This window comes from Macaca mulatta, chromosome 8 (genome assembly GCF_049350105.2).
Source record: "Macaca mulatta isolate MMU2019108-1 chromosome 8, T2T-MMU8v2.0, whole genome shotgun sequence".
In the NCBI taxonomy this organism is placed as follows: Eukaryota; Metazoa; Chordata; class Mammalia; order Primates; family Cercopithecidae; genus Macaca; species Macaca mulatta.
Genome location: NC_133413.1, coordinates 79753670 through 79768290, shown reverse-complemented (window position 1 = coordinate 79768290; position 14621 = coordinate 79753670). Strand labels below are relative to the sequence as shown.

General features: G+C 36.6%; 1 long non-coding RNA gene across 1 annotated transcript in view; it reads left to right on the top strand.

The window, feature by feature from the left end:
- The first annotated feature begins 491 nt into the window (after positions 1 to 491).
- LOC144330540 (uncharacterized) overlaps positions 492 to 14621 on the top strand; it is a 184583-nt gene continuing 170453 nt past the window's right edge. The window contains exon 1 of the long non-coding RNA XR_013396836.1: positions 492 to 684. This is a non-coding gene — a long non-coding RNA (uncharacterized LOC144330540). The remainder of the gene's footprint in view (positions 685 to 14621) is intronic.

Here is a 14621-nt window from a genome sequence, read left to right as displayed (position 1 = left end):
AAGGAAATCACAGGGCCAGAATGAATAAAACCCAATTTTTGGCTGAGGCTCTAATAGCATGGGGTAATATTAGATGAAAAATAGAGACTGAGGGAATGTAAACATTAATTTATTCAGTTCAACTGATTTTCTTCCTATTAAGGTGCATTCTGTTAGATAGTTTTCCTCCTACTTACTAAATAGTTAAGCCCTGACATTATTAAGAAAACTGCAATTCACATCACTAAGGCTAATGTCACCCAAAGATAACTTGCTATTTTAAATAATATGGAAACTGCATTGGGATGACAGATAAGTATAACAATCCCTTTTATTTTTAACTGCTTTTGATGTGTTCCAGACTTTGAATATTCAGACACAGGAATAATGGAAAAGTTATTTTTCCCCTTAAATCACACCTCCACACCCCAAACTACTATTCCTCCACCCTCACCCCTGAACTTTTTGAACAAAATTGATCGATCAAACTCTCCTTTTCTTGCCTGGAGAACAGTCCTGGACTGAGCTTCAGAAGATCTCAGATCACTGACATTCTTTCTAGAAGAGTACTCCAAGATATATTTCTAAGTAATATTCCTTCTCTTCTTGGGGGAAATTAGAGCAGATTTCTACCTGGTGCCATATCAACTCAAGGATAGAGTCAAATACAGAGAGGCTCTGTCATTTGTCTTTGGATCTCCTTCTGTTGAGTATTTATGCTGAGGCTTCACAGTAGGATCACATTTCTATCACAGACCAGCAGTGGGAAACCAGGACTAGACCTACAACTCATACTTTCCAGCATGTTGTATCATCCTTTTAAATATCCAGCATTATTCCCCCCCCAAAACAAAAAAAAACCTTAGTCAGGATTTCCAAATAACACCATTGTTCAAAACGAAATGTACATATATTATTCTTCCAATGAATCTTTCTACAGGGCAAAAAGAAGCAATTGTCCACAATAGCCATTATTGACTGTTTAAAGAACTTACATTAGCTGTTTTAGGGTAGACATATTAGAAATATATTATCCTGGTTTTTTGTCTTAGAATGTTTTGATTTTTCCTCATTCTGGAAGGGTATTTTCTCCTGATGGAGAAGTCTTAGCTGACAATGTTTCTCCTTTTTGTACTTGAAAGATGTTGTGCCACTTCCTTTTGGCCTCCATGGTTTTAGATGAGAAATCTGTTGTCTTTTGTTCTTTAATAGGTAACGTGTTGTTTCTCTCTGGGTACTTTCAAGGTTTTTCTTTGTTTTTACATTTTACAAATTTAATTTTGACATATCTTGGCACAAATTTGTCTAATTAGCTAAATTTTCTGAAGTGTAAATTTATGTTTTTTACCAAATTTGAGAACTTTTCAGTCATCATTTCATGCAATACTTTTTCAATAATGTTCTTTTTTTTAAATCTCCTTCTGGGCCTTTGATAATATGCATACTAGATCTTTTGGTACTGTTTCACAGGTTCTTGATATTCTGTTAATTTTTTCTCAGTCTATTTTCTCTCTGTTGTTAAGAGTGGAAAAATTCTATGGATCTGTTTTCAATTTCACTGATTCAATCTGTCATCTCCATTCTATGATTAAGCCCATCCATCAGGTTGTATTATTATTATATTTTTTAGTTCTATAATTTCCATTTGGTTCTTTTTGTATAATTGCTGCTTCTCCACTGAGACTTTTTGTTTCTTAAATTTGTGTCAGGGAATTTGTCATTGTTACATAAAATATTTTTGTAATTACTGCTTTAAAATTCTTGTCACTTAATTCCAACATCTGATTCACTTGGGTGCTGGTGTCTGTTCATTGTCTTTTCTCACTCAAGTTGGAATTTTCCTGTGAGTTTCTTACTGCATGCTGAACATTTTGGGTATTAGATTATGTAACTACAGATTCTATTCAGTCTTTTATTCAAGGCAATTGCCCTGTTGATGTGTAGTGTGAGTGTGAGAGTCAGATATACTTAGCTTTACCCCTTTGTTGCTGCAGAAGTGGGTTAGAAATTTAGCTCACCACTAGTTTCTGATCACACCAGTGGGAAGTGGAGTGCTAACTGATCCTGTGTCCCACCACCTTCTTCTGCCTCATTGATACCTGATAGAGATGGAGGCTCAGCTTCCCACCATGCCCTTCTGACACCATAGTGGGGGAAAGTGGAGTAGCAAGGCATTGTACCTCCTCATTCAGTCTTGTTGCTGCTGGATACGCATAGGTGTTCAGCTCTCTCCTGCATCTGCTGACTCCAGGAATGTTAACTAGTCCTGACTTGCAACACATTTTCCAGTCTTCATGTTGAGTGGGGGTAGAGGTTCAGGTCCATGCATAGAAAGGCTCATATCACCCAATGGAGGAAAGAGTGCATCACTGCTTGTTTTCAAAGGGTGGAGGGGTAAGGTGGAAGATTACTTCCTTGCTCATTCCCACTGGAACCATGGGGACCGAAGGAGGATTTTCTGTTAACGCTTGGATGTAGTTGGGCCAAAAATGTTTTCTGTTGATAGGTCACCTTTTCTTACATCTTGGTGAGGACGAATAGAAATCTTGTGTGTTGTTTTGAGTGTCTGCTGGCAGTTTGCAGTTGAAGGCTTCTGCAGTGTTCTGTCTAGGATATATAGGAGGCAATTACAAAAACTGAGGTGACTCACCACTGTGCTGCTCCTCAAGTCCTGAGGTTCCTAGGCAGTCTATCGTCTTTCCACTTTTCAGTGTCTTTCTATGCTTGTTTGTTGTAGTATATCTGGAGTTTTTATAATTTTTCACGAGAGAACATGGGAGGAGTGAGGTCTACTCCATCTTGGCTGGAATCAAAAGTCCCACTGCAGATGTTTTTTTACATATACACACACACAAAAATTAGTGAACTCAATTCAATGCTAATAAGAAAACTTCATGTAGTCTCCATATTTTAATGTAGACCTTATTATGTGTAATTCGGGAACAAAAGGAAAAAAATTTTACTAAGAAACTATTTCCTGTGCTATTTTGTAAGTTTGTGGGCACACAAATCATTATTTATACCTGAAAAGTCTTTTGCCATTTCCAGCTCAGTGGTTCTTTCATAAATATGTTCTTTGTTTTTGTTGTGAATAAAGCGAGACCATACCATGAAAGAAATATTTCAATTCTTACTATAATTTGCAAATTGTTTTATGATAAAAACAGAGTCTTTAGGCACCTCAGGGACCTGGGACAGGAACAATGGACCCTGGTGTACAATATATAAGAATAAGTGAGGTGAAGGAGATAGGATAGACTCTTTGAAGTTGAACTGAGATTGGTGGTATTGGTGTGAATTCACAATTTTTATTTTTTTATATATATATATAAAATTGGATATAGAAATAGATGCACAGGTGGGTAAATTTATAAGTGTGTATGTGGGTATATGTGTGTGTGTATGTGTATGTGTGTGGAAGGTGTTTCCTGGTTCTATACTGTATTCTCTGAGAAAGACTAGAAAGCAATGACACTACAGTAGCAATGAGCATACTGAGAAGCCAGATGTTATTTTCTAAATATTATGTCCCCACAAAAGGAACCAGGGAGTCCTGGAGAAACAACTGATCTCAGAATCAGAGCAAAAAAAAAAAAATGTACAAGAACCTTGAACACTTTTTTGTGTGAAAAAAAATAGGAATTGCTTAAAGAATGATGGGGAAATATCAAGAAACCAGCTTAGGGATGCTTTTATTAGCCAAATCTAGAAAAAAAGTAGCATTGAAAAACGTATGATAGTAAAGGATTATAACCAGTTGGAAAATAACAATCTGTAAGTACATGCTGATCTGAGTGAATGAATGAATAAGTGAAGGAAAAATCTCTATCTGAGGGTAGTATGCCAACTAATCAGAAATTATTGATTTTAAAAATGACTGGCTTTGGCTACCTCATGGTAACAACTGATTCAGACAAAAATTATCAAAATATACTCAAACCCTCTTGTGAATGTTTGATACGGAGTAGAATAAATTGTTATAAAGTATCTTTTCATTCAATACTTATTAAAATATTTGAAATGCAAAAACATCATTAATTATTCTTAAATTGTAGAAATCTGGCAGACACTTGGCTAACCAAGTGGTAAAACCAACATCACATGCATCTATTGAAATAATATAATGAGAAGAATATGGGATCTTCTGGGGTGCTCCTACCAAAAAATGCATAACCTGAATCAAGCAAACCCCAAATGAGGAATATTCTACTCAGTAACTCGTCTATATGCCTCAAAAAATGTTCAGATCATGAAATTCAGGGAAAAATAAAACCCAGAGGAGCTGTTACAATTTAGGAGGTTAAAGGGATGTGACAACTCAATGACTGGATCCTGAACCAGAAAGGAAAGAGCTTATAAATAATATTATTGATGCAATCCACACAATCTGAATGGGGCCTATGAATTGGATGGTATTATTTTATTGGTGTTGATTTCCTCGTGTTTATGATTATACTTTGATTATATAAGAGCATGCTTTTGTGTGTGTGAAAATGTATACTAAAATACTTAGAGGAAACGGGGCATTATATCTCCAACTTTTGAACAATTAAAAAATAAAAAATGTATATATATGCACACACACATCTATGTATAATATATGGAAGGGGAGAGAGGAAGATGGAAGAGAGAGAAATGGAACAGGTAGAGAGAGAGATGGGGAAATATAGAAAAATTCTTATACCTGGGATATCTGCATGAAGAGTATATGTAGGAGAAAGAAGATTTTCAGTTTAGGGCAGTGTCTCTTTTGATTTCCAGTACTGATGTTTCAGTTCCAATCCTTTGGTAATTGAACTTGGAAATGAATAAATTTGGATAGTAAGAGATTTTACATTTGCTAAGATGATAAGATTTCATTAATAATGACTTGACTAAATAATGCTTACTATAGAGGATTTAGGTTTGCATTCCTTTTTGCAAGCTAATGGTAGAAACTATTTTAAATCATTATTGTGATTGGCTCTGGGCACACTGACCCCCTGTGAATTTGACAGAGTCATACAACCTTCTTTGACTAGTGAAATGTGAGCAGAAGTATCATGTTTCCTTTCAGGTGAAAGTTTTAAGAACCAGTGTGCGAGTCATTATTTTTATTTCTCTTACTGACCAAGGAAGCCTGTGTCATACTGACATGAAGTTTCCTTCATCTTGGGACCTTGAGTAAGCTGAATTTAGAGCTTAACTGACCAATGATTGATATCAAAATAAATGATAAATTAACTTTGATATTTTGGTGGCTGTTTGTTAAGGTCATATAACCTAGCTGGTTATAATCACTTGCCTTGACAGATCGTCACTATATGACAGACACCATGCTTAGTGTTTATGTAGATTAGCTCACTGAATATAATCATCCATGAGGTCGGTTTTATTGCCTCCATTTCACACATGAAGAAAGTGAATCTCAGAGAGATTAAGTAACTTGACTAAGGTCACAAAGCTAAGCTGTGGCAGGACTGGAAAAGATATCTTCAAACACAGAATAATATCATAAATTGTGAAACATGCTGTCCACTTGCATATAATCATTGGAATAACAGTGAGAAATAAATCGCATCCAATCATTAGGCTAATTTGAAGGAGCTTTTCTTATCAGCTGTTGGCATGCTGAGCTTGTGGTGGGGAACGCTAGGGGTCCAGAAGAGTCAGAGATCGCTAAGTGAAAAATAGTTCACTTTTGAGCTTCTCCTATCTGTGTGACCTTGGATGACTTATTTAAACCTCTCAAGTCTCTCTTTCCCATATACAAAATGGGGTGAAAAAATGTCAACCACAATGGACTACTCGGAGACGTAAATTAATTACATTTGAAAAATACTGGTAAATTAGTTCTCTTTTTTTCTTCCCTCGATTGAGGGATTCTCTCTCTGTCTCTTTCTTTCTATATGATAACTGGTTTAGAAACAGCCTATGATGCAGACAGTTTGATAATTCACAAACCTCCCAGTTACTTCAAATTAATATGATCTCAAAAGTTAAAAAAAGAACAATTTTCACTAAACATTTTTTGTGGAACTTCATACATAAAAGATTACAGGATAAGAAATACACTGCTTTGTGATATATGGAGTAGAATCGCAGGCTTTACAATTCCAGTCATATAATTTCCTAAATTGTCTGGTTTGAAAATTTGGGCTATTCAGATTACCTCTGCCATGCACACATGAGTAGCTCTCCATTCTCTGGGAGGGTGGTCTTTTCCAGGAACTTTCAGTTGCAAGCTATTACAGGAAAATCTATTCTCTGGCCAGTCCTCTGGTTCCCTATTTCCATTTAAGCATGTTTGTCAGTCAATAAATTCCTGCCTTTTGCATGTCTCTCTATATATCTGGTGTTCTTCATTAAACAATGAAATACTCAAGCATTTTCCACTTTCTTGACTTCAGCTGAAACGTGTTTGGCAAGGCATGAACGTAACTCAGCCTGCTCTTTATGGCTTAATGGGGAAAAGCCATTCCATGCCAATGTGAATTTCCTCACTGTTCTGTTATGCTCACTGACACCAATGGGTGCTTTCTTCTTAAATAAAATGGAAATATTCTGATATTGCCAGACAATTACTTGATAGTACTTGGCTTTTGTTTATACATTTACCAATGATCCCACTGGAGGCTCCCTAATAGAAGTAGTGTTGGCCAAACTAAAAGAGCCCTTGGAATTCCACTAACATAGGCTGCTTGCTTTTCCCCTTTCTTGTTTATTTTCAGTCTATAGTTTGATTAGGTTAAATTTCCTTTATTTAGACTTCAGCAAGAACAACTGACATAAAGAAAAGTAGGTTCTCTGAAACTTAATTTGAAGAGACAGTGAAGTAAATCACTGACATAAAAATATCAGGTCACATACACAGGCTTATTCATTCTGTGAACCAAATGGCTCTAGAGGAGCACTCCTTAATTCCAGCACTAGGACAAGCATGTGTCCACAGGTCAACTGGCACCCTGGAATTCAGAGGAACTGTGGCGCTGTGATTTTCTGTTTGGCAAACTGTAGTTTCATTGTAAAATTAAGGTTTGGCAACATGTTTGACATCAGATGGAAATACGTGCATTTAGTCAACTCCACACTTGCACAATACTGTTGAAAGTACTCTGAGTACATGACTTTGAACTTTTTCTGCAAGAACAAGAAGAAACTCGAATCAATGTGGAATGATAACGAGAGCTGTTTTCAAGATTCACTTGGTCCATCATTCAAGATGGCTCAGTATTTGTTCAAAAGTCTTCCAAAACAAGGATAGTTTTTATATTTCTAGGGAAAATAAGTGGAGGAGGTAAAGTTTTTCCCCATGATCTCATGTACTTTTGTCACTAGGATACAGTCATGTTATCATCCATTTCTTTCTCTTCCTACTGCTATGACTTTTATTTGGCCACTCAATATTTAATCATCAGTCTCCACCTGGACTAGTATAGTAACATTTTCATAAGTCCCTACACTCCCCTGCATTTAAAATACTGCAGTTAGTTTACTGTTCCCTAAGGAACAACTTCAATATCATGTACTCATCTGTTCAAACACTTTAATGGTTTACCACTGCCATCCCAGGAATAGCTGCACCACATAGTAGTCAACCCCTTCTACAATGTGACCTCAACCTTCATACTGAATATGTCATATTCCCCTTCATGTACAAACACACGTATATAGCATTTCCACACATGTCCATAGTTCCTTGTGCCATGTCTTTGCTGTTTACGTTCTTTGGGACTACCTTTCTCTATCTTTTTATGCTTAGATTGTACACATTTTTACCACTCACTGAAAGTATTGCTCCCATATGAAGTCTTTCTTTATCCTAAGAGTTTTGCAATAAAAAAACCTTCTCTCCTATAATAATATATCTATTTAAATTCATATGATTTTTTTCTTATGGATATCTAAAAGATATATTTTGTTGAAATTCTCCTTTGAGGAATTTTATTTGTAAGTTTTAGACTTGTTTATAAAATATAGATATGGGTTTCATATAAAACTTTAGATGGGCACATATGTTATTGAAGTTCTATATAGTTTAAAAGATTTAGTCTTTCAAATTACCTCCTACAGAATGAACATGACTCACTCTCCTTTTCCAATTATATAATTCTATTTTAAAGTGGCCTTTTCTCAATAAATCACATGTGAAAATCATTTTAAAAAAACCATTTGCTGATGAGTCCTCCACAAATGTAACAGTGCGTGTATCATTTTTCTAGTCATTTATTCTTTCAATTTTGTCCCAAAGTTATTTACCTAAATGTCTTCTCCTTTACTAGTCTCTTAGTTTGGTGAAGAAAGAATGTATGCCTGATTCGTCTGCAGTTTCCTGAAATTCTGGCAACATAATGTTACATAAATTGTGAGTAAAATAATGGCTCAATCAATCTTATAAGTCATTGTTGTCACCTTTCCAATTTAAAGTCTATGTAAAGCTTAGGTAGTTATATTATGCAAGACAAAAACTGTGCAAAACACAAATGTTTTGGATGATAAAAAAATGGATAATTCACACTGGTAAGTAATTTAGAAAAGTCTATTTAGCTTCCACAATTTTAAATATAAGCAAGCAACACATTCCAACTTTCCCCATAAAAACAGGTATCTAGAAAGAAATTAAACTAACTTGGAAAATAAGTAATATTATATTTTTTACAAGCCTCATTTTTTAATAAATTCAGTCACATATTTTTAAGTAATTTTTCCGTAAATTTTGCTATCATATTACTTTATGGATAAGGTCCTTATATAAACATATGAAATATTTGCAATGGTATTAATATTTTTTATTCCTCTGAGAGTAGGATATCTGTTAATTTCTGTTGCTTCATGTAAAAAGGAGTTTTAAACTCTGTTTTGAGACATTGTACAATTGCTATTGAGATAAAAAGAAGTTACATGAGCCCAAATTTTGATTGTCGAAGAAAGTGAGGAGAAAAGGACACAAACAATTCTTTTTGACGTACTTCAGCCTTTACTTTCATTTTTCTCCCACTTTGACTCCTCTGCCATTCCCATTTGCCAAACAGAGTTGCCTACATAGTAAAAAGAGAGAGGCTGTGTGATTTGTTGCACCTGTCTTCAAGATTTTGACCACCTTCTACTGGAGGTACAGTAGCATGCTATACAGGCCAGAAGGAGCTACCAGCATGTGGGGGAAACAATCAGGTTTATTTGAAATCCCCATGTTCTGACTATTTGATTTTCTAGGTCCTTCAAAGAAAGTACTGTCTAGCATAAACGTGAGGCAAAAGATGATGTCAGCCACATTTTTCAATAGGACAGATTGACAAACAGAAAATAATTGCAAAGCTGTTTGCAAAAAGCAGAGGTAAAGCTCCTGCATATTTTATAAAATCTAGTACTCTAGGTCTTCTGGAGGTAGACTGAGATCCAAGATTGCCAAAGTCTTTATTTTATTCACCCTCACATAAGAATGGAAGAGGAGGGGGTCAGGAAATTCTTGTTTTCAATGTGAAAGCATGAAATAAACAGCATGGACCAGAAGTCACTAAACTCGTATTTCACAGTTTAGTCAAGGAGTGAAAGGGAGCAGCAACAGAAAACCTGCTTCAATGGTTCCTCTTGGGGGATGGGGGTTGGGGGACCAAGCTGTCAGAGCCATTCGGAATATTCTGGAATATTATTTGCTTTTGGTTTATATTAAAAGCTATATAGCGATGATGCCATTGTTAGTGACAAGGTAATTGTCTAACATTTCTATGGATCTTCTCATCAACATTTTGAAACTCTTAGGGTATTTATGTTTTTTTGTTTTATTACTCTTTGGATGTTGTGTGGTCAACTATGTTGAATAGCCCAGAAATTCAGGAATATCTGTGGTAGCCAAGATCATAGGATTGAGGCAAGGGTCACTGTGTCAATTCCCACTGACGCATGAGCAAGCTCTTTTGGCCCCACCTCACCCCCCACCAGGATGAGTCACAGTGGCCACTCTAACAGTTATCAGTGCTGCCAAGCCGAGTTTCTGACTTGGGGGAGGAGCGATGTGGACGAAGTCCAGGAGAAGAACTGCTCAGGCGCTTCACTTCTGTTCCCTCCCTTCTGGCTCTATCTTTGCCCTACTGATGGACTTAAAAGTCCACCATCTTTATTAAAATTCTAGTTGCGAAACTTTGATTTCTTTACCTTCTGATAATGGACTAAGATTGTCTGAGGTGGAGGAAGGATTGGGGAGAACATGAATCAGAATGTTTTATAAAAATCTCTCTCTTTTTCTCTCTCCCTCTCCCTCCCTTCTCTTAAATGGTTTACCACAAACGATCTTTTAAAAAAAGCAGCTGTGGGGCTTTGTTAAGTCAGCTGAGACAAACCCAGTGGCCTTTGTTTTTTTTTGACAACGAGATATTCCATGTTGCAATGCAGAACAAAGCTTATTTTTGATAGAAAAAAAAAATGCATCTTCCTAGTCGCACTATTTTGCGTTGTAGTAATTCACCGTGAATTACCCAATATATGGCCATCCCATCATATTCTTTTTGCTTTAGCTTATGGCGACAGATTCATATCTTAGAGCCTCCATTTTTAGAAAATCTTGTAATAAGACCTCAAATTATAAATACTAACAGCCATTATTACTAATAATTACACAATTACTAATAATTACATTATTTAATATTGCATTATCAAAGTGGAAAGCATTTCTGTAACGGTCAATAAAGTGTTATATGTGGAAGACTACCTATAGCCTATTTGCAGTCATTTGTCTTCCTGTAAAATGTGTATAATTTGAAAAACATAGTGTTATAGATATAACCAAAATTACACAGTTCTCTGATCATCCTCTCCCAGTTAATGCTACAGTTTTAAGTTTAAAACAAGAAGTAACACTTAAAAGCAAGATGAAAGTAGAACGTGTTTATAATCTCGCACTACTGTTCCATTATTCATAAACATTTTGAAGGAAGATGGGCAGGTACAAGGAATCCAGGGCCCCTGTTTTTCCTGCCCCTCTGCAGCCACCACCCTTTGAGTACTCACTTGCTGGAGATTATAGCCCAGCCCCCTCCTCCATCCTTTCCATCCCACTACCCCTATACCATATGTAATATGTCTAGAATTGAAACATCATCTTAGACCACTTGCCTCATGCAGAAAACACTATTGTACTCTACATAGTCAGAGCTTAGAGGAACACTGAAGTACTTCTTTGGTTCAGATTGCCAGTATACTTTCATGAGTCTGTTTTCCCTACCATTGGTCCTTCTCTCCAAAGATCTCTAGGAAAGATTTGTCCCCTGACGCCACTCTTATTCCACCACAGGTATAATGGCAAGTTTTGATTGAGTTCCTCTTGATCTCAAGAAAGTTGTTGCTAAGGCTGATTTTTCATTTCCCATCTCTGGTTCTCATACACTGCTATTCTTACCTAATTTTCCCAAGGCCTTCATATTTTTTCAGCTCCTAAAGAAAAATGATTTCTCTTCCTCACTCTCTGTCTCCTCTCTAATTCATTTCTTATTCTCTACTTTCTACACCAAAGTTATGGCTCATTTCTATTGTTTATCTGAGATTTTTTTCTGCCCTCAGGTTCACAAGCTGCAACCCTAGCATTAATGAGTATATGCACTCATCCATTCCAAATAGACACATACAAAAATGATATTCTGTTTACAAAGGTTTCATGGACTACTTATAATGGAAGTAATTTCTTACTATTTTCTATGGTGCTACATATTTTAGTTTTGCCTATGAAAGTTTGGTTACCATTAAAAATTTCCAACTTATCTACAGGTAACATATTAGCATATCGAATAAAAATAGTGTAAAAATTGGGTTAATGATATTTTTTCTTTTTCATTTGAAATTACTCATCTTCTTCCACATGACCATTTCTTTGTTACCTATAGAGAAAACAGAAGACTAGAAAGCAGTTTATGCACGGCCACACAAAAATGGAAGGAGGCTCAAACTAGTGATATGTCTCTTTTGACAGAGGACCATTAAGGGTTCTTATTAAAATGCAGTTACCAAATGGCATTTTTGTGTGTGGCACTCTACGACTACTCACTTGCTAGAGGATATAGCCCAGCATGCAACACCCTCTATGAGGTATAACAGAAACAGACCTGAAAAGACACTACGATTCTGCCCTCTTGTTATAAAATTACCTCTTTAGAAGTGCAAATCAAAACCACAATGAGATACCATCGCACACCAGTTAGAATGGTGATCATTAAAAAGTCAGGAAACAACAGATGCTGGAGAGGATATGGAGAAATAGGAACGCTTTTACACTGTTGGTGGGAGTGTAAATTATTTCAACTATTGTGGAAGACAGTGTGGCGATTCCTCAAGGGTCTAGAACTAGAAATACCATTTGACCCAGCAATCCCATTACTGGGTATATACCCAAAGGATTATAAATCGTTCTACTATAAAGACACATGCACACATATGTTTGCTGCAGCACTGTTCACAATAGCAAAGTCTTGGAACCAACCCAAATGCCCATCAATGATAGACTGGATAAAGAAAATGTGGCACATATATACCATGGAATACTATGCAGCCATAAAAAAGGATGAGTTCATGTCCTTTGCAGGGACATGGATGACACTGGAAACCATCATTCTCAGCAAAGTAACACAGGAACAGAAAACCAAACACCACATGTTCTCACTCATAAGTGGGAGTTGAAGAATGAGAACACATAGACACAGGGAAGGGAATATCACACACTGGAGCATGTCATGCACGGGGGTCTGGGGGAGGGATAGCATTAAGAAAAATGCCTAATGTAAATGACAAGTTGATGGGTATAGCAAACCAACATGGCACATGTATACCTATGTAACAAACCTACACATTGTGCACATGTACCCCAGAACTTAAAGTATAATAATAATAAAAAACCCTCTTCAGTAAAAAGTTATTGGCTGCGGATGAGTATGGGCTCCATCTTGGTACCGCTCTAGTTCTGGCCAAAATGGACTAAGCACACTGCTTCTACCTATGCCACTAATTACAAATAAAAACCCAAGGTAGAATACACAGAGCAACTATCTGAGGGCCCTGAAAATAAATAATAACAGACAAATTGGGGACCAAAATAAACACCAGAAGAATTACCTATACAGTGGTGAATTTCCTGTTTCAGTTATTTATTTTCACTGTGGTCTTCTGGCTGAGACTCTAGGGCAGCTCAAATCTCTGACTGCACAGTAGTAATGAGCAGACAAAATTCAAGAGAACCCCACCCTCCTTGTTTTGGCCACACATCAGAAAGAAGGACCTCTGTGGGACAGAGATGGTAGGGGGTGTGTAGGGAAGCTTTAAAAAATTTTTAATATAAACTCTCTTGTCTGGCTCTAGGCAAACCCCAGTCATGATCGGAAGCACTCTTACACCATTGTCACCTAAAACTCTGAGAAAAACCCCTCTCCTCTGACCAGAGGACCCTATGTTCCAAAGAGTGAAGAAAACAATCCTCATTATTTTTCTCGCTCCCAGTTGTCTAGCCTCTCACTCCCAAGGTAGACCCAGTTTGGCAGACTCCAATAGCATGCAGTAGTCAGAACTTCCACTTTTTAGAAGAAGGCCAGGTAAAAGGGTCTCAAGGAGGCCTGATGGTGTGGGGAAATCACAGAGGGAGCTTTGTGGGGAAAATCATAAAATCTCGAAAAAATTTCTTTAAAAAAAAAAAATTAACTGAAAAACAGCCTCAGGTAGGCCCTTCAGAAGGTGTTCCAGAAGAAGGCATTGTTAGCCTGGGAGATGGCAGCTCCATCGGTGTTCTTGCTCCTGGAGACCTTCCACTGGGACAGGATGTGGAAGTGGAAGACAGTGACATTGAAGATCCTGGCCCTGGGTACGCCTAGGCTAATGGGTGTGTTTGCATCTTAGTTTTTAACAACAATGTTTAAAAATTTAAAAAATAATAATAATAATTAAAAAATAAACTGCTTATGGAATAAGGATATAAAGAAAGTAGATATTTTGTGTAGCTGTACAACGTGTTTGTGTTTTAAGTTATTACAAGAGTCAAAAGCTGAAAAAAATTAATAAGTTTATAAAATTAAAAAGTTATAATAAGCTAAGGTTAATTTCTTATGAAAGAAAGAAAAATATTTTATAAATTTAGCATAGCCTAAGTGTTTGTGAAGACTACAACAGTGCACAGTCATGTCCTAGGTCTTCACATTCACTCACCACTCACTCACCCAGAGCAACTTCCAGTCCTGCAAGCTCCATTCATGGTAAGTGCCCTATACAGGTGTACCTTTTAATATTTTATACTGTATTTTTACTGCTTCTTTTCTATGTTTCGGTAAATTTAGATACACAAGTACTTACCATTGTGTTACAATTGCCTACGGTATTCAGTACAGTGACATGCTGTGTAGGTTTGTGGCCTAGGAGCAGTAGGCCATGCCATCTAGCCTCGGTGTGTACAGTAGCCCAGACCATCTAGGTTTGCGTGTAAGTACACTCTATGATGTTTGCATAATGACAAAATCACTTAATGATGCATTTCTCTGAACATATCCCTGTCGTTAAGAGACACATGACTATATATATGTAAATATATCTGCACACATTTGTTAATTGTCTATTTCAACCACAAGAGACGGCATGACTGTTTTGTTAACCCCGTCCATATCCTTAGCACCTACAATAAAGTTTGGCATACTTTATGC